This window comes from Pseudophryne corroboree, unplaced genomic scaffold, assembly GCF_028390025.1.
Source record: "Pseudophryne corroboree isolate aPseCor3 unplaced genomic scaffold, aPseCor3.hap2 scaffold_179, whole genome shotgun sequence".
Lineage (NCBI taxonomy): Eukaryota > Metazoa > Chordata > Amphibia > Anura > Myobatrachidae > Pseudophryne > Pseudophryne corroboree.
In genome coordinates, this window is record NW_026968428.1 from 1139483 (window position 1) to 1155820 (window position 16338).

Consider the following 16338-nt stretch of genomic DNA (forward strand, 5'->3'; position numbering starts at 1 on the left):
AGCCCAACTCCTACTTACCTGCCAGGTGATATACTATGATCATGAAGGTGCTTCTCCCAGGGCAAGGCTCACCCATTGCACTCTGGGTGTGCTGCTCCTGTGATTTCTCCAAATGTGGGAAACTTGACTGCATAATTTGTGTTTCCCCTGGTCGGCTCTCGTATAATTCAGATCTCTTTGTCTCAGGTCTCTCTCCAGCCTAGTTTGCTGTCTGTTTCCACTTCTCTTTTCTTGAGCCGCTCCCTTCTATGCCCTTGCGCACTATCCTGACTTCTCCCGTCTGCTTAATTTGTGCCTTCCAACGCACAATGCGAACTACAGGTAGTGTTGCAGGGCCACGCCCTTTTACTTGCCTTACAGAGCAGCTCTGGAGCTGTTACAGTGCCCAGCTGCTGCAAGAAATCAGCTTGAATGCTTCAGGGGCTGGGGCATAGCCAACATGAGCCCCACACCGAAGGAGGGTGGAGGTGTTTAATGCGAACTAGGGGTCATCCAAGTGCCGAAAAAGGCTGCCATGCCCTGCACGCCCCTTTTCTCTTTTCATATGCAGACGAGGGTTGAAGCCAACTTTGACCCACTGCTTGGATGACATCACCATATGCAAATCCATCTGCTGCAGGCCTTCCCCCAGGAATGCTTGCAATAGTTGTTGCATTTGGTTTGTTGTTTGGGGGTGCTTCAGTATTAGGTAGCCTTCTGCCCTCCCATGTTCATCTGAAAATATGTGTTCTCCCTGCAGTTGTTGTCCCCAGATGAGAGTTCCCTTGTGCTGCCTCAGTTGAATCTCCTTTACTTGACAGAGATGTGCCTGAGCAGCGGCACTCCACAGCCCTATCCCAAATCATACTTATTTTGCATAGGAGATACCATGGTCATGAAAATTGTTCTCCCAGGTTGACGTTCATTCATTGCATTCTGGGTATGCTGACCCCTGTGATTTCCCCAAATGTGGGAAACTCGACTGCATTATTTGTGGTAGTGGGGGACTGTGTTTGTTCTTTCCTCTGGTCAGCTCTGGTAAAAGTCAGATTTTTTTGTCTCAGATCTTCCTCTAGCCTTGTTCTTCTTTCGAGAGTTCCCTTGTGCTGCCTCAGTTGGATCTCCTTCACTTGACAGGGGGGTGCCCGAGCAGCGACCCTCCCCAGCTCTAGCCCAACTCCTACTTACCTGCAAGGTGAGATACTATGATCAGGAAGGTGCTTCTCCCAGGGCAAGGCTCACCCATTGCACTCTGGGTGTGCTGCTCCTGCGATTTCCCCAAATGTGGGAAACTTGACTGCATAATTTGTGTTTTCCCTGGTCGGCTCTCGTATAATTCAGATCTCTTTGTCTCAGGTCTCTCTCCAGCCTACTTTGCTGTCTGTTTCCACTTCTCTTTTCTTGAGCCGCTCCCTTCTATGCCCTTGCGCACTATCCTGACTTCTCCCGTCTGCTTACTTTGTGCCTTCCAATGCACAATGCGAACTACAGGTAGTGCTGCAGGTCCCACACCCTTTTATTTGCCTTACAGAGCAGCTCTGGAGCTGTTACAGTGCCCAGCTGCTGCAAGAACTCAGCTTGAATGCTTCGGGGCTGGGGCATAGCCAACATGAGCCCCACACCGAAGGAGGGTGGAGGTGTTTAATGCGAACTAGGGGTCATCCAAGCGCCGAAAAAGGCTGCCATGCCCTGCACGCCCCTTTTCTCTTTTCATATGCAGACGAGGGTTGAAGCCAACTTTGACCCACTGCTTGGATGACATCACCATATGCAAATCCATCTGCTGCAGGCCTTCCCCCAGGAATGCTTGCACTAGTTGTTGCATTTGGTTTGTTGTTTGGGGGTGCTTCAGTATTAGGTAGCCTTCTGCCCTCCCATGTTCATCTGAAAATATGTGTTCTCCCTGCAGTTGTTGTCCCCAGATGAGAGTTCCCTTGTGCTGCCTCAGTTGAATCTCCTTTACTTGACAGAGATGTGCCTGAGCAGCGGCCCTCCCCAGCCCTATCCCAAATCATACTTATTTTGCATAGGAGATACCATGGTCATGAAGATTGTTCTCCCAGGGTGAGGTTCATTCATTGCATTCTGGGTATGCTGACCCGTATGATTTCCTCAAATGTGGGAAACTCGACTGCATTATTTGTGGTAGTGGGGGACTGTGTTTGTTCTTTCCTCTGGTCAGCTCTGGTAAAAGTCAGATTTATTTGTCTCAGATCTTCCTCTAGCCTTGTTCTTCTTTCGAGAGATTCCTTGTGCTGCCTCAGTTGGATCTCCTTCACTTGACAGGGGGGTGCCCGAGCAGCGACTCTCCCCAGCCCTATCCCAAATCATACTTATTTTGCATAGGAGATACCATGGTCATGAAGATTGTTCTCCCAGGGTGAGGTTCATTCATTGCATTCTGAGTATGCTGACCCGTATGATTTCCCCAAATGTGGGAAACTCGACTGCATTATTTGTGGTAGTGGGGGACTGTGTTTGTTCTTTCCTCTGGTCAGCTCTGGTAAAAGTCAGATTTCTTTGTCTCAGATTTTCCTCTAGCCTTGTTCTTCTTTCGAGAGTTCCCTTGTGCTGCCTCAGTTGGATCTCCTTCACTTGACAGGGGGGTGCCCGAGCAGCGACCCTCCCCAGCTCTAGCCCAACTCCTACTTACCTGCCAGGTGATATACTATGATCATGAAGGTGCTTCTCCCAGGGCAAGGCTCACCCATTGCACTCTGGGTGTGCTGCTCCTGTGATTTCTCCAAATGTGGGAAACTTGACTGCATAATTTGTGTTTCCCCTGGTCGGCTCTCGTATAATTCAGATCTCTTTGTCTCAGGTCTCTCTCCAGCCTAGTTTGCTGTCTGTTTCCACTTCTCTTTTCTTGAGCAGCTCCCTTCTATGCCCTTGCGCACTATCCTGACTTCTCCCGTCTGCTTAATTTGTGCCTTCCAACGCACAATGCGAACTACAGGTAGTGTTGCAGGGCCCACGCCCTTTTACTTGCCTTACAGAGCAGCTCTGGAGCTGTTACAGTGCCCAGCTGCTGCAAGAAATCAGCTTGAATGCTTCAGGGGCTGGGGCATAGCCAACATGAGCCCCACACCGAAGGAGGGTGGAGGTGTTTAATGCGAACTAGGGGTCATCCAAGTGCCGAAAAAGGCTGCCATGCCCTGCACGCCCCTTTTCTCTTTTCATATGCAGACGAGGGTTGAAGCCAACTTTGACCCACTGCTTGGATGACATCACCATATGCAAATCCATCTGCTGCTGGCCTTCCCCCAGGAATGCTTGCACTAGTTGTTGCATTTGGTTTGTTGTTTGGGGGTGCTTCAGTATTAGGCAGCCTTCTGCCCTCCCATGTTCATCTGAAAATTTGTGTTCTCCCTGCAGTTGTTGTCCCCAGATGAGAGTTCCCTTGTGCTGCCTCAGTTGAATCTCCTTTACTTGACAGAGATGTGCCTGAGCAGCGGCCCTCCCCAGCTCTATCCCAAATCATACTTATTTTGCATAGGAGATACCATGGTCATGAAGATTGTTCTCCCAGGGTGAGGTTCATTCATTGCATTCTGGGTATGCTGACCCCTGTGATTTCCCCAAATGTGGGAAACTGGACTGCATTATTTGTGGTAGTGAGGGACTGTGTTTGTGCTTTCCTCTGGTCAGCTCTGGTAAAAGTCAGATTTCTTTGTCTCAGATCTTCCTCTAGCCTTGTTCTTCTTTCGAGAGTTCCCTTGTGCTGCCTCAGTTGGATCTCCTTCACTTGACAGGGGGGTGCCCGAGCAGCGACCCTCCCCAGCTCTAGCCCAACTCCTACTTACCTGCCAGGTGAGATACTATGATCATGAAGTTGCTTCTCCCAGGGCAAGGATCACCCATTGCACTCTGGGTGTGCTGCTCCTGCGATTTCCCCAAATGTGGGAAACTTGACTGCATAATTTGTGTTTCCCCTGGTCTGCTCTCATATAATTCAGATCTCTTTGTCTCAGGTCTCTCTCCAGCCTAGTTTGCTGTCTGTTTCCACTTCTCTTTTCTTGAGCCGCTCCCTTCTATGCCCTTGCGCACTATCCTGACTTCTCCCGTCTGCTTACTTTGTGCCTTCCAACGCACAATGCGAACTACAGGTAGTGCTGCAGGTCCCACACACTTTTATTTGCCTTACAGAGCAGCTCTGGAGCTGTTACAGTGCCCAGCTGCTGCAAGAAATCAGCTTGAATGCTTCAGGGGCTGGGGCATAGCCAACATGAGCCCCACACCGAAGGAGGGTGGAGGTGTTTAATGTGAACTAGGGGTCATCCAAGCGCCGCAAAAGGCTGCCATGCCCTGCACGCCCCTTTTCTCTTTTCATATGCAGACGAGGGTTGAAGCCAACTTTGACCCACTGCTTGGATGACATCACCATATGCAAATCCATCTGCTGCAGGCCTTCCCCCAGGAATGCTTGCACTAGTTGTTGCATTTTGTTTGTTGTTTGGGGGTGCTTCAGTATTAGGTAGCCTTCTGCCCTCCCATGTTCATCTGAAAATATGTGTTCTCCCTGCAGTTGTTGTCCCCAGATGAGAGTTCCCTTGTGCTGCCTCAGTTGAATCTCCTTTACTTGACAGAGATGTGCCTGAGCAGCGGCCCTCCCCAGCCCTATCCCAAATCATACTTATTTTGCATAGGAGATACCATGGTCATGAAGACTGTTCTCCCAGGGTGAGGTTCATTCATTGCATTCTGGGTATGCTGACCCCTGTGATTTCCACAAATGTGGGAAACTCGACTGCATTATTTGTGGTAGTGGGGGACTGTGTTTGTACTTTCCTCTGGTCAGCTCTGGTAAAAGTCAGATTTCTTTGTCTCAGATCTTCCTCTAGCCTTGTTCTTCTTTCGAGAGTTCCCTTGTGCTGCCTCAGTTGGATCTCCTTCACTTGACAGGGGGGTGCCCGAGCAGCGACCCTCCCCAGCTCTAGCCCAACTCCTACTTACCTGCCAGGTGAGATACTATGATCATGAAGCTGCTTCTCCCAGGGCAAGGATCACCCATTGCACTCTGGGTGTGCTGCCCCTGTGATTTCCCCAAATGTGGGAAACTTGACTGCATAATTTGTGTTTCCCCTGTTCGGCTCTCATATAATTCAGATCTCTTTGTCTCGGGTCTCTCTCCAGCCTAGTTTGCTGTCTGTTTCCACTTCTTTTTTCTTGAGCCCCTCCCTTCTATACCGTTGTGCACTATCCTGACTTCTCCTCCCGTCTGCTTACTTTGTGCCTTCCAACGCACAATGCGAACTACAGGTAGTGCTGCAGGGCCCACACCCTTTTACTTGCCTTACAGAGCAGCTCTGGAGCTGTTACAGTGCCCAGCTGCTGCAAGAAATCAGCTTGAATGCTTCAGGGGCTGGGGCATGGCCAACATGAGCCCCACACCGAAGGAGGGTGGGGGTGTTTAATGCGAACTAGGGGTCATCCAATCGCCGCAAAAGGCCGCCATGCCCTGCATACCCCTTTTCTCTTTTCATATGCAGATGAGGGTTCCAGCCAACTTTGGCCCACTGCTTGGATGACATCACCGTATGCAAATCCGTCTTCTGCAGACCTTCCCCCAGGAATGCTTGTACTAGTTGTTGCATTTGGTTTGTTGTTTGGGGGTGCATCAGTATTAGGCAGCCTTCTGCCCTCCCATGTTCATCTGAAAATATGTGTTCTCCCTGCAGTTGTTGTCCCCAGATGAGAGTTCCCTTGTGCTGCCTCAGTTGAATCTCCTTTACTTGACAGAGATGTGCCTGAGCAGCGGCCCTCCCCAGCCCTATCCCAAATCATACTTATTTTGCATAGGAGATACCATGGTCATGAAGATTGTTCTCCCAGGGTGAGGTTCATTCATTGCATTCTGGGTATGCTGACCCCTGTGATTTCCCCAATTGTGGGAAACTCGACTGCATTATTTGTGGTAGTGGGGGACTGTGTTTGTGCTTTCCTCTGGTCAGCTCTGGTAAAAGTCAGATTTCTTTGTCTCAGATCTTCCTCTAGCCTTGTTCTTCTTTCGAGAGTTCCCTTGTGCTGCCTCAGTTGGATCTCCTTCACTTGACAGAGGGGTGCCCGAGCAGCGACCATCCCCAGCTCTAGCCCAACTCCTACTTACCTGCCAGGTGAGATACTATGATCATGAAGGTGCTTCTCCCAGGGCAAGGCTCACCCATTGCACTCTGGGTGTGCTGCTCCTGCGATTTTCCCAAATGTGGGAAACTTGACTGCATAATTTGTGTTTCCCCTGGTCGGCTCTCATATAATTCAGATCTCTTTGTCTCGGGTCTCTCTCCAGCCTAGTTTGCTGTCTGTTTCCACTTCTCTTTTCTTGAGCCGCTCACTTCTATGCCCTTGCGCACTATCCTGACTTCTCCCATCTGCTTACTTTGTGCCTTCCAACGCACAATGCGAACTACAGGTAGTGCTGCAGGTCACAAACCCTTTTATTTGCCTTACAGAGCAGCTCTGGAGCTGTTACAGTGCCCAGCTGCTGCAAGAAATCAGCTTGAATGCTTCAGGGGCTTGGGGCATAGCCAACATGAGCCCCACACCGAAGGAGGGTGGAGGCGTTTAATGCGAACTAGGGGTCATCCAAGCGCCGCAAAAGGCCGCCATGCACTGCACGCCCCTTTTCTCTTTTCATATGCAGACGAGGGTTGAAGCCAACTTTGACCCACTGCTTGGATGACATCACCATATGCAAATCCATCTGCTGCAGGCCTTCCCCCAGGAATGCTTGCACTAGTTGTTGCATTTGGTTTGTTGTTTGGGGGTGCTTCAGTATTAGGTAGCCTTCTGCCCTCCCATGTTCATCTGAAAATATGTGTTCTCCCTGCAGTTGTTGTCCCCAGATGAGAGTTCCCTTGTGCTGCCTCAGTTGAATCTCCTTTACTTGACAGAGATGTGCCTGAGCAGCGGCCCTCCCCAGCCCTATCCCAAATCATACTTATTTTACATAGAAGATACCATGGTCATGAAGATTGTTCTCCCAGGGTGAGGTTCATTCATTGCATTCTGGGTATGCTGACCCGTATGATTTCCCCAAATGTGGGAAACTCGACTGCATTATTTGTGGTAGTGGGGGACTGTGTTTGTTCTTTCCTCTGGTCAGCTCTGGTAAAAGTCAAATTTATTTGTCTCAGATCTTCCTCTAGCCTTGTTCTTCTTTCGAGAGATTCCTTGTGCTGCCTCAGTTGGATCTCCTTCACTTGACAGGGGGGTGCCCGAGCAGCGACCCTCCCCAGCTCTAGCCCAACTCCTACTTACCTGCCAGGTGAGATACTATGATCATGAAGTTGCTTCTCCCAGGGCAAGGCTCACCCATTGCACTCTGGGTCTGCTGCTCCTGAGATTTTTCCAAATGTGGGAAACTTGACTGCATAATTTGTGTTTCCCCTGGTCGGCTCTCGTATAATTCAGATCTCTTTGTCTCAGGTCTCTCTCCAGCCTAGTTTGCTGTCTGTTTCCACTTCTCTTTTCTTGAGCCTTTCCCTTCTATGCCCTTGCGCACTATCCTGACTTCTCCCGTCTGCTTAATTTGTGCCTTCCAACGCACAATGCGAACTACAGGTAGTGCTGCAGGGCCCACACCCTTTTACTTGCCTTACAGAGCAGCTCTGGAGCTGTTACAGTGCCCAGCTGCTGCAAGAAATCAGCTTGAATGCTTCAGGGGCTGGGGCATAGCCAACATGAGCCCCACACCGAAGGAGGGTGGAGGCGTTTAATGCGAACTAGGGGTCATCCAAGCGCCGCAAAAGGCCGCCATGCCCTGCACGCCCCTTTTCTCTTTTCATATGCAGACGAGGGTTGAAGCCAACTTTGACTCACTGCTTGGATGACATCACCATATGCAAATCCATCTGCTGCAGGCCTTCCCCCAGGAATGCTTGCACTAGTTGTTGCATTTGGTTTGTTGTTTGGGGGTGCTTCAGTATTAGGCAGCCTTCTGCCCTCCCATTTTCATCTTAAAATTTGTGTTCTCCCTGGAGTTGTTGTCCCCAGATGAGAGTTCCCTTGTGCTGCCTCAGTTGAATCTCCTTTACTTGACAGAGATGTTTCTGAGCAGCGGCCCTCCCCAGCCCTATCCCAAATCATACTTATTTTACATAGAAGATACCATGGTCATGAAGATTGTTCTCCCAGGGTGAGGTTCATTCATTGCATTCTGGGTATGCTGACCCGTATGATTTCCCCAAATGTGGGAAACTCGACTGCATTATTTGTGGTAGTGGGGGACTGTGTTTGTTCTTTCCTCTGGTCAGCTCTGGTAAAAGTCAGATTTATTTGTCTCAGATCTTCCTCTAGCCTTGTTCTTCTTTCGAGAGATTCCTTGTGCTGCCTCAGTTGGATCTCCTTCACTTGACAGGGGGGTGCCCGAGCAGCGACCCTCCCCAGCTCTAGCCCATCTCCTACTTACCTGCCAGTTGAGATACTATGATCAGGAAGGTGCTTCTCCCAGGGCAAGGCTCACCCATTGCACTCTGGGTGTGCTGCTCCTGTGATTTCCCCAAATGTGGGAAACTTGACTGCATAATTTGTGTTTCCCCTGGTCGGCTCTCGTATAATTCAGATCTCTTTGTCTCAGGTCTCTCTCCAGCCTAGTTTGCTGTCTGTTTCCACTTCTTTTTTCTTGAGCCCCTCCCTTCTATACCCTTGTGCACTATCCTGACTTCTCCTCCCGTCTGCTTACTTTGTGCCTTCCAACGCACAATGCGAACTACAGGTAGTGCTGCAGGTCCCACACACTTTTATTTGCCTTACAGAGCAGCTCTGGAGCTGTTACAGTGCCCAGCTGCTGCAAGAAATCAGCTTGAATGCTTCGGGGCTGGGTCATAGCCAACATGAGCCCCACACCGAAGGAGGGTGGAGGTGTTTAATGCGAACTAGGGGTCATCCAAGCGCCGAAAAAGGCTGCCATGCCCTGCACGCCCCTTTTCTCTTTTCATATGCAGACGAGGGTTGAAGCCAACTTTGACCCACTGCTTGGATGACATCACCATATGCAAATCCATCTGCTGCAGGCCTTCCCCCAGGAATGCTTGCACTAGTTGTTGCATTTGGTTTGTTGTTTGGGGGTGCTTCAGTATTAGGTAGCCTTCTGCCCTCCCATGTTCATCTGAAAATATGTGTTCTCCCTGCAGTTGTTGTCCCCAGATGAGAGTTCCCTTGTGCTGCCTCAGTTGAATCTCCTTTACTTGACAGAGATGTGCCTGAGCAGCGGCCCTCCCCAGCCCTATCCCAAATCATACTTATTTTGCATAGGAGATACCATGGTCATGAAGATTGTTCTCCCAGGGTGAGGTTCATTCATTGCATTCTGGGTATGCTGACCCGTATGATTTCCCCAAATGTGGGAAACTCGACTGCATTATTTGTGGTAGTGGGGGACTGTGTTTGTTCTTTCCTCTGGTCAGCTCTGGTAAAAGTCAGATTTATTTGTCTCAGATCTTCCTCTAGCCTTGTTCTTCTTTCGAGAGATTCCTTGTGCTGCCTCAGTTGGATCTCCTTCACTTGACAGGGGGGTGCCCAAGCAGCGACCCTCCCCAGCTCTAGCCCATCTCCTACTTACCTGCCAGGTGATATACTATGATCATGAAGGTGCTTCTCCCAGGGCAAGGCTCACCCATTGCACTCTGGGTGTGCTGCTCCTGTGATTTCTCCAAATGTGGGAAACTTGACTGCATAATTTGTGTTTCCCCTGGTTGGCTCTCGTATAATTCAGATCTCTTTGTCTCAGGTCTCTCTCCAGCCTAGTTTGCTGTCTGTTTCCACTTCTCTTTTCTTGAGCCGCTCCCTTCTATGCCCTTGCGCACTATCCTGACTTCTCCCGTCTGCTTACTTTGTGCCTTCCAATGCACAATGCGAACTACAGGTAGTGCTGCAGGTCCCACACCCTTTTATTTGCCTTACAGAGCAGCTCTGGAGCTGTTACAGTGCCCAGCTGCTGCAAGAACTCAGCTTGAATGCTTCGGGGCTGGGGCATAGCCAACATGAGCCCCACACCGAAGGAGGGTGGAGGTGTTTAATGCGAACTAGGGGTCATCCAAGCGCCGAAAAAGGCTGCCATGCCCTGCACGCCCCTTTTCTCTTTTCATATGCAGACGAGGGTTGAAGCCAACTTTGACCCACTGCTTGGATGACATCACCATATGCAAATCCATCTGCTGCAGGCCTTCCCCCAGGAATGCTTGCACTAGTTGTTGCATTTGGTTTGTTGTTTGGGGGTGCTTCAGTATTAGGTAGCCTTCTGCCCTCCCATGTTCATCTGAAAATATGTGTTCTCCCTGCAGTTGTTGTCCCCAGATGAGAGTTCCCTTGTGCTGCCTCAGTTGAATCTCCTTTACTTGACAGAGATGTGCCTGAGCAGCGGCCCTCCCCAGCCCTATCCCAAATCATACTTATTTTGCATAGGAGATACCATGGTCATGAAGATTGTTCTCCCAGGGTGAGGTTCATTCATTGCATTCTGGGTATGCTGACCCGTATGATTTCCTCAAATGTGGGAAACTCGACTGCATTATTTGTGGTAGTGGGGGACTGTGTTTGTTCTTTCCTCTGGTCAGCTCTGGTAAAAGTCAGATTTATTTGTCTCAGATCTTCCTCTAGCCTTGTTCTTCTTTCGAGAGATTCCTTGTGCTGCCTCAGTTGGATCTCCTTCACTTGACAGGGGGGTGCCCGAGCAGCGACTCTCCCCAGCCCTATCCCAAATCATACTTATTTTGCATAGGAGATACCATGGTCATGAAGATTGTTCTCCCAGGGTGAGGTTCATTCATTGCATTCTGAGTATGCTGACCCGTATGATTTCCCCAAATGTGGGAAACTCGACTGCATTATTTGTGGTAGTGGGGGACTGTGTTTGTTCTTTCCTCTGGTCAGCTCTGGTAAAAGTCAGATTTCTTTGTCTCAGATTTTCCTCTAGCCTTGTTCTTCTTTCGAGAGTTCCCTTGTGCTGCCTCAGTTGGATCTCCTTCACTTGACAGGGGGGTGCCCGAGCAGCGACCCTCCCCAGCTCTAGCCCAACTCCTACTTACCTGCCAGGTGATATACTATGATCATGAAGGTGCTTCTCCCAGGGCAAGGCTCACCCATTGCACTCTGGGTGTGCTGCTCCTGTGATTTCTCCAAATGTGGGAAACTTGACTGCATAATTTGTGTTTCCCCTGGTCGGCTCTCGTATAATTCAGATCTCTTTGTCTCAGGTCTCTCTCCAGCCTAGTTTGCTGTCTGTTTCCACTTCTCTTTTCTTGAGCCGCTCCCTTCTATGCCCTTGCGCACTATCCTGACTTCTCCCGTCTGCTTGATTTGTGCCTTCCAACGCACAATGCGAACTACAGGTAGTGTTGCAGGGCCACGCCCTTTTACTTGCCTTACAGAGCAGCTCTGGAGCTGTTACAGTGCCCAGCTGCTGCAAGAAATCAGCTTGAATGCTTCAGGGGCTGGGGCATAGCCAACATGAGCCCCACACCGAAGGAGGGTGGAGGTGTTTAATGCGAACTAGGGGTCATCCAAGCGCCGAAAAAGGCTGCCATGCCCTGCACGCCCCTTTTCTCTTTTCATATGCAGACGAGGGTTGAAGCCAACTTTGACCCACTGCTTGGATGACATCACCATATGCAAATCCATCTGCTGCAGGCCTTCCCCCAGGAATTCTTGCAATAGTTGTTGCATTTGGTTTGTTGTTTGGGGGTGCTTCAGTATTAGGTAGCCTTCTGCCCTCCCATGTTCATCTGAAAATATGTGTTCTCCCTGCAGTTGTTGTCCCCAGATGAGAGTTCCCTTGTGCTGCCTCAGTTGAATCTCCTTTACTTGACAGAGATGTGCCTGAGCAGCGGCACTCCACAGCCCTATCCCAAATCATACTTATTTTGCATAGGAGATACCATGGTCATGAAAATTGTTCTCCCAGGTTGACGTTCATTCATTGCATTCTGGGTATGCTGACCCCTGTGATTTCCCCAAATGTGGGAAACTCGACTGCATTATTTGTGGTAGTGGGGGACTGTGTTTGTTCTTTCCTCTGGTCAGCTCTGGTAAAAGTCAGATTTTTTTGTCTCAGATCTTCCTCTAGCCTTGTTCTTCTTTCGAGAGTTCCCTTGTGCTGCCTCAGTTGGATCTCCTTCACTTGACAGGGGGGTGCCCGAGCAGCGACCCTCCCCAGCTCTAGCCCAACTCCTACTTACCTGCAAGGTGAGATACTATGATCAGGAAGGTGCTTCTCCCAGGGCAAGGCTCACCCATTGCACTCTGGGTGTGCTGCTCCTGCGATTTCCCCAAATGTGGGAAACTTGACTGCATAATTTGTGTTTTCCCTGGTCGGCTCTCGTATAATTCAGATCTCTTTGTCTCAGGTCTCTCTCCAGCCTACTTTGCTGTCTGTTTCCACTTCTCTTTTCTTGAGCCGCTCCCTTCTATGCCCTTGCGCACTATCCTGACTTCTCCCGTCTGCTTACTTTGTGCCTTCCAATGCACAATGCGAACTACAGGTAGTGCTGCAGGTCCCACACCCTTTTATTTGCCTTACAGAGCAGCTCTGGAGCTGTTACAGTGCCCAGCTGCTGCAAGAACTCAGCTTGAATGCTTCGGGGCTGGGGCATAGCCAACATGAGCCCCACACCGAAGGAGGGTGGAGGTGTTTAATGCGAACTAGGGGTCATCCAAGCGCCGAAAAAGGCTGCCATGCCCTGCACGCCCCTTTTCTCTTTTCATATGCAGACGAGGGTTGAAGCCAACTTTGACCCACTGCTTGGATGACATCACCATATGCAAATCCATCTGCTGCAGGCCTTCCCCCAGGAATGCTTGCACTAGTTGTTGCATTTGGTTTGTTGTTTGGGGGTGCTTCAGTATTAGGTAGCCTTCTGCCCTCCCATGTTCATCTGAAAATATGTGTTCTCCCTGCAGTTGTTGTCCCCAGATGAGAGTTCCCTTGTGCTGCCTCAGTTGAATCTCCTTTACTTGACAGAGATGTGCCTGAGCAGCGGCCCTCCCCAGCCCTATCCCAAATCATACTTATTTTGCATAGGAGATACCATGGTCATGAAGATTGTTCTCCCAGGGTGAGGTTCATTCATTGCATTCTGGGTATGCTGACCCGTATGATTTCCTCAAATGTGGGAAACTCGACTGCATTATTTGTGGTAGTGGGGGACTGTGTTTGTTCTTTCCTCTGGTCAGCTCTGGTAAAAGTCAGATTTATTTGTCTCAGATCTTCCTCTAGCCTTGTTCTTCTTTCGAGAGATTCCTTGTGCTGCCTCAGTTGGATCTCCTTCACTTGACAGGGGGGTGCCCGAGCAGCGACTCTCCCCAGCCCTATCCCAAATCATACTTATTTTGCATAGGAGATACCATGGTCATGAAGATTGTTCTCCCAGGGTGAGGTTCATTCATTGCATTCTGAGTATGCTGACCCGTATGATTTCCCCAAATGTGGGAAACTCGACTGCATTATTTGTGGTAGTGGGGGACTGTGTTTGTTCTTTCCTCTGGTCAGCTCTGGTAAAAGTCAGATTTCTTTGTCTCAGATTTTCCTCTAGCCTTGTTCTTCTTTCGAGAGTTCCCTTGTGCTGCCTCAGTTGGATCTCCTTCACTTGACAGGGGGGTGCCCGAGCAGCGACCCTCCCCAGCTCTAGCCCAACTCCTACTTACCTGCCAGGTGATATACTATGATCATGAAGGTGCTTCTCCCAGGGCAAGGCTCACCCATTGCACTCTGGGTGTGCTGCTCCTGTGATTTCTCCAAATGTGGGAAACTTGACTGCATAATTTGTGTTTCCCCTGGTCGGCTCTCGTATAATTCAGATCTCTTTGTCTCAGGTCTCTCTCCAGCCTAGTTTGCTGTCTGTTTCCACTTCTCTTTTCTTGAGCAGCTCCCTTCTATGCCCTTGCGCACTATCCTGACTTCTCCCGTCTGCTTAATTTGTGCCTTCCAACGCACAATGCGAACTACAGGTAGTGTTGCAGGGCCCACGCCCTTTTACTTGCCTTACAGAGCAGCTCTGGAGCTGTTACAGTGCCCAGCTGCTGCAAGAAATCAGCTTGAATGCTTCAGGGGCTGGGGCATAGCCAACATGAGCCCCACACCGAAGGAGGGTGGAGGTGTTTAATGCGAACTAGGGGTCATCCAAGTGCCGAAAAAGGCTGCCATGCCCTGCACGCCCCTTTTCTCTTTTCATATGCAGACGAGGGTTGAAGCCAACTTTGACCCACTGCTTGGATGACATCACCATATGCAAATCCATCTGCTGCAGGCCTTCCCCCAGGAATGCTTGCAATAGTTGTTGCATTTGGTTTGTTGTTTGGGGGTGCTTCAGTATTAGGTAGCCTTCTGCCCTCCCATGTTCATCTGAAAATATGTGTTCTCCCTGCAGTTGTTGTCCCCAGATGAGAGTTCCCTTGTGCTGCCTCAGTTGAATCTCCTTTACTTGACAGAGATGTGCCTGAGCAGCGGCACTCCACAGCCCTATCCCAAATCATACTTATTTTGCATAGGAGATACAATGGTCATAAAAATTGTTCTCCCAGGGTGAGGTTCATTCATTGCATTCTGGGTATGCTGACCCCTGTGATTTCCCCAAATGTGGGAAACTTGACTGCATTATTTGTGGTAGTGGGGGACTGTGTTTGTTCTTTCCTCTGGTCAGCTCTGGTAAAAGTCAGATTTTTTTGTCTCAGATCTTCCTCTAGCCTTGTTCTTCTTTCGAGAGTTCCCTTGTGCTGCCTCAGTTGGATCTCCTTCACTTGACAGGGGGGTGCCCGAGCAGCGACCCTCCCCAGCTCTAGCCCAACTCCTACTTACCTGCCAGGTGAGATACTATGATCAGAAAGGTGCTTCTCCCAGGGCAAGGCTCACCCATTGCACTCTGGGTGTGCTGCTCCTGTGATTTCCCCAAATGTGGGAAACTTGACTGCATAATTTGTGTTTTCCCTGGTCGGCTCTCGTATAATTCAGATCTCTTTGTCTCAGGTCTCTCTCCAGCCTACTTTGCTGTCTGTTTCCACTTCTCTTTTCTTGAGCCGCTCCCTTCTATGCCCTTGCGCACTATCCTGACTTCTCCCGTCTGCTTACTTTGTGCCTTCCAATGCACAATGCGAACTACAGGTAGTGCTGCAGGTCCCACACCCTTTTATTTGCCTTACAGAGCAGCTCTGGAGCTGTTACAGTGCCCAGCTGCTGCAAGAACTCAGCTTGAATGCTTCGGGGCTGGGGCATAGCCAACATGAGCCCCACACCAAAGGAGGGTGGAGGTGTTTAATGCGAACTAGGGGTCATCCAAGCGCCGAAAAAGGCTGCCATGCCCTGCACGCCCCTTTTCTCTTTTCATATGCAGACGAGGGTTGAAGCCAACTTTGACCCACTGCTTGGATGACATCACCATATGCAAATCCATCTGCTGCAGGCCTTCCCCCAGGAATGCTTGCACTAGTTGTTGCATTTGGTTTGTTGTTTGGGGGTGCTTCAGTATTAGGTAGCCTTCTGCCCTCCCATGTTCATCTGAAAATATGTGTTCTCCCTGCAGTTGTTGTCCCCAGATGAGAGTTCCCTTCTGCTGCCTCAGTTGAATCTCCTTTACTTGACAGAGATGTGCCTGAGCAGCGGCCCTCCCCAGCCCTATCCCAAATCATACTTATTTTGCATAGGAGATACCATGGTCATGAAGATTGTTCTCCCAGGGTGAGGTTCATTCATTGCATTCTGGGTATGCTGACCCATATGATTTCCCCAAATGTGGGAAACTCGACTGCATTATTTGTGGTAGTGGGGGACTGTGTTTGTTCTTTCCTCTGGTCAGCTCTGGTAAAAATCAGATTTATTTGTCTCAGATCTTCCTCTAGCCTTGTTCTTCTTTCGAGAGATTCCTTGTGCTGCCTCAGTTGGATCTCCTTCACTTGACAGGGGGGTGCCCGAGCAGCGACCCTCCCCAGCTCTAGCCCAACTCCTACTTACCTGCCAGGTGAGATACTATGATCATGAAGTTGCTTCTCCCAGGGCAAGGATCACCCATTGCACTCTGGGTGTGCTGCCCCAGTGATTTCCCCAAATGTGGGAAACTTGACTGCATAATTTGTATTTCCCCTGGTCGGCTCTCATATAATTCAGATCTCTTTGTCTCAGGTCTCTCTCCAGCCTAGTTTGCTGTCTGTTTCCACTTCTTTTTTCTTGAGCCCCTCCCTTCTATACCCTTGTGCACTATCCTGACTTCTCCTCCCGTCTGCTTACTTTGTGCCTTACAATTCACAATGCAAACTACAGGTAGTGCTGCAGGGCCCACACCCTTTTACTTGCCTTACAGAGCAGCTCTGGAGCTGTTACAGTGCCCAGCTGCTGCAAGAAATCAGCTTGAATGCTTCAGGGGCTGGGGCATGGCC

General features: G+C 49.9%; 27 non-coding genes and 3 pseudogenes across 27 annotated transcripts; all 30 read left to right on the top strand.

Annotated features, from left to right (window-relative positions):
• Positions 1-10: 10 nt before the first annotated feature.
• On the top strand, positions 11-173 carry LOC135002775 (U1 spliceosomal RNA). Its single transcript, XR_010203950.1, has one exon. It is a non-coding gene; the product is annotated as a U1 spliceosomal RNA (small nuclear RNA).
• Positions 174-843: 670 nt separating this feature from the next.
• LOC135002594 (U1 spliceosomal RNA) lies at positions 844-1007 on the top strand. Its single transcript, XR_010203782.1, has one exon. It is a non-coding gene; the product is annotated as a U1 spliceosomal RNA (small nuclear RNA).
• Positions 1008-1159: 152 nt separating this feature from the next.
• LOC135002715 (U1 spliceosomal RNA) lies at positions 1160-1322 on the top strand. Its single transcript, XR_010203896.1, has one exon. It is a non-coding gene; the product is annotated as a U1 spliceosomal RNA (small nuclear RNA).
• Positions 1323-1992: 670 nt separating this feature from the next.
• On the top strand, positions 1993-2156 carry LOC135002587 (U1 spliceosomal RNA). The gene has a single exon (XR_010203775.1). It is a non-coding gene; the product is annotated as a U1 spliceosomal RNA (small nuclear RNA).
• Positions 2157-2308: 152 nt separating this feature from the next.
• On the top strand, positions 2309-2472 carry LOC135002524 (U1 spliceosomal RNA). The gene has a single exon (XR_010203715.1). It is a non-coding gene; the product is annotated as a U1 spliceosomal RNA (small nuclear RNA).
• Positions 2473-2624: 152 nt separating this feature from the next.
• LOC135002777 (U1 spliceosomal RNA) lies at positions 2625-2787 on the top strand. The gene has a single exon (XR_010203952.1). It is a non-coding gene; the product is annotated as a U1 spliceosomal RNA (small nuclear RNA).
• A 671-nt stretch (positions 2788-3458) lies between these two features.
• On the top strand, positions 3459-3622 carry LOC135002514 (U1 spliceosomal RNA). The gene has a single exon (XR_010203705.1). It is a non-coding gene; the product is annotated as a U1 spliceosomal RNA (small nuclear RNA).
• A 152-nt stretch (positions 3623-3774) lies between these two features.
• On the top strand, positions 3775-3937 carry LOC135002709 (U1 spliceosomal RNA). Its single transcript, XR_010203891.1, has one exon. It is a non-coding gene; the product is annotated as a U1 spliceosomal RNA (small nuclear RNA).
• Positions 3938-4608: 671 nt separating this feature from the next.
• Positions 4609-4772, top strand: LOC135002493 (U1 spliceosomal RNA). The gene has a single exon (XR_010203685.1). It is a non-coding gene; the product is annotated as a U1 spliceosomal RNA (small nuclear RNA).
• A 152-nt stretch (positions 4773-4924) lies between these two features.
• On the top strand, positions 4925-5060 carry LOC135002797 (U1 spliceosomal RNA; annotated as a pseudogene).
• Positions 5061-5761: 701 nt separating this feature from the next.
• LOC135002731 (U1 spliceosomal RNA) lies at positions 5762-5925 on the top strand. The gene has a single exon (XR_010203909.1). It is a non-coding gene; the product is annotated as a U1 spliceosomal RNA (small nuclear RNA).
• A 152-nt stretch (positions 5926-6077) lies between these two features.
• Positions 6078-6219, top strand: LOC135002665 (U1 spliceosomal RNA; annotated as a pseudogene).
• A 693-nt stretch (positions 6220-6912) lies between these two features.
• On the top strand, positions 6913-7076 carry LOC135002606 (U1 spliceosomal RNA). The gene has a single exon (XR_010203794.1). It is a non-coding gene; the product is annotated as a U1 spliceosomal RNA (small nuclear RNA).
• A 152-nt stretch (positions 7077-7228) lies between these two features.
• On the top strand, positions 7229-7391 carry LOC135002837 (U1 spliceosomal RNA). Its single transcript, XR_010203994.1, has one exon. It is a non-coding gene; the product is annotated as a U1 spliceosomal RNA (small nuclear RNA).
• Positions 7392-8062: 671 nt separating this feature from the next.
• Positions 8063-8226, top strand: LOC135002607 (U1 spliceosomal RNA). The gene has a single exon (XR_010203795.1). It is a non-coding gene; the product is annotated as a U1 spliceosomal RNA (small nuclear RNA).
• A 152-nt stretch (positions 8227-8378) lies between these two features.
• LOC135002728 (U1 spliceosomal RNA) lies at positions 8379-8541 on the top strand. Its single transcript, XR_010203908.1, has one exon. It is a non-coding gene; the product is annotated as a U1 spliceosomal RNA (small nuclear RNA).
• Positions 8542-9214: 673 nt separating this feature from the next.
• On the top strand, positions 9215-9378 carry LOC135002561 (U1 spliceosomal RNA). The gene has a single exon (XR_010203751.1). It is a non-coding gene; the product is annotated as a U1 spliceosomal RNA (small nuclear RNA).
• Positions 9379-9530: 152 nt separating this feature from the next.
• LOC135002783 (U1 spliceosomal RNA) lies at positions 9531-9693 on the top strand. Its single transcript, XR_010203958.1, has one exon. It is a non-coding gene; the product is annotated as a U1 spliceosomal RNA (small nuclear RNA).
• A 670-nt stretch (positions 9694-10363) lies between these two features.
• LOC135002588 (U1 spliceosomal RNA) lies at positions 10364-10527 on the top strand. Its single transcript, XR_010203776.1, has one exon. It is a non-coding gene; the product is annotated as a U1 spliceosomal RNA (small nuclear RNA).
• Positions 10528-10679: 152 nt separating this feature from the next.
• On the top strand, positions 10680-10843 carry LOC135002525 (U1 spliceosomal RNA). The gene has a single exon (XR_010203716.1). It is a non-coding gene; the product is annotated as a U1 spliceosomal RNA (small nuclear RNA).
• Positions 10844-10995: 152 nt separating this feature from the next.
• Positions 10996-11158, top strand: LOC135002778 (U1 spliceosomal RNA). The gene has a single exon (XR_010203953.1). It is a non-coding gene; the product is annotated as a U1 spliceosomal RNA (small nuclear RNA).
• A 670-nt stretch (positions 11159-11828) lies between these two features.
• On the top strand, positions 11829-11992 carry LOC135002595 (U1 spliceosomal RNA). Its single transcript, XR_010203783.1, has one exon. It is a non-coding gene; the product is annotated as a U1 spliceosomal RNA (small nuclear RNA).
• A 152-nt stretch (positions 11993-12144) lies between these two features.
• LOC135002716 (U1 spliceosomal RNA) lies at positions 12145-12307 on the top strand. Its single transcript, XR_010203897.1, has one exon. It is a non-coding gene; the product is annotated as a U1 spliceosomal RNA (small nuclear RNA).
• A 670-nt stretch (positions 12308-12977) lies between these two features.
• On the top strand, positions 12978-13141 carry LOC135002589 (U1 spliceosomal RNA). Its single transcript, XR_010203777.1, has one exon. It is a non-coding gene; the product is annotated as a U1 spliceosomal RNA (small nuclear RNA).
• Positions 13142-13293: 152 nt separating this feature from the next.
• On the top strand, positions 13294-13457 carry LOC135002526 (U1 spliceosomal RNA). Its single transcript, XR_010203717.1, has one exon. It is a non-coding gene; the product is annotated as a U1 spliceosomal RNA (small nuclear RNA).
• Positions 13458-13609: 152 nt separating this feature from the next.
• On the top strand, positions 13610-13772 carry LOC135002779 (U1 spliceosomal RNA). Its single transcript, XR_010203954.1, has one exon. It is a non-coding gene; the product is annotated as a U1 spliceosomal RNA (small nuclear RNA).
• Positions 13773-14443: 671 nt separating this feature from the next.
• Positions 14444-14607, top strand: LOC135002442 (U1 spliceosomal RNA). The gene has a single exon (XR_010203635.1). It is a non-coding gene; the product is annotated as a U1 spliceosomal RNA (small nuclear RNA).
• A 152-nt stretch (positions 14608-14759) lies between these two features.
• On the top strand, positions 14760-14922 carry LOC135002693 (U1 spliceosomal RNA). Its single transcript, XR_010203875.1, has one exon. It is a non-coding gene; the product is annotated as a U1 spliceosomal RNA (small nuclear RNA).
• A 670-nt stretch (positions 14923-15592) lies between these two features.
• On the top strand, positions 15593-15756 carry LOC135002548 (U1 spliceosomal RNA). Its single transcript, XR_010203738.1, has one exon. It is a non-coding gene; the product is annotated as a U1 spliceosomal RNA (small nuclear RNA).
• A 152-nt stretch (positions 15757-15908) lies between these two features.
• Positions 15909-16043, top strand: LOC135002830 (U1 spliceosomal RNA; annotated as a pseudogene).
• Positions 16044-16338: the final 295 nt, after the last annotated feature.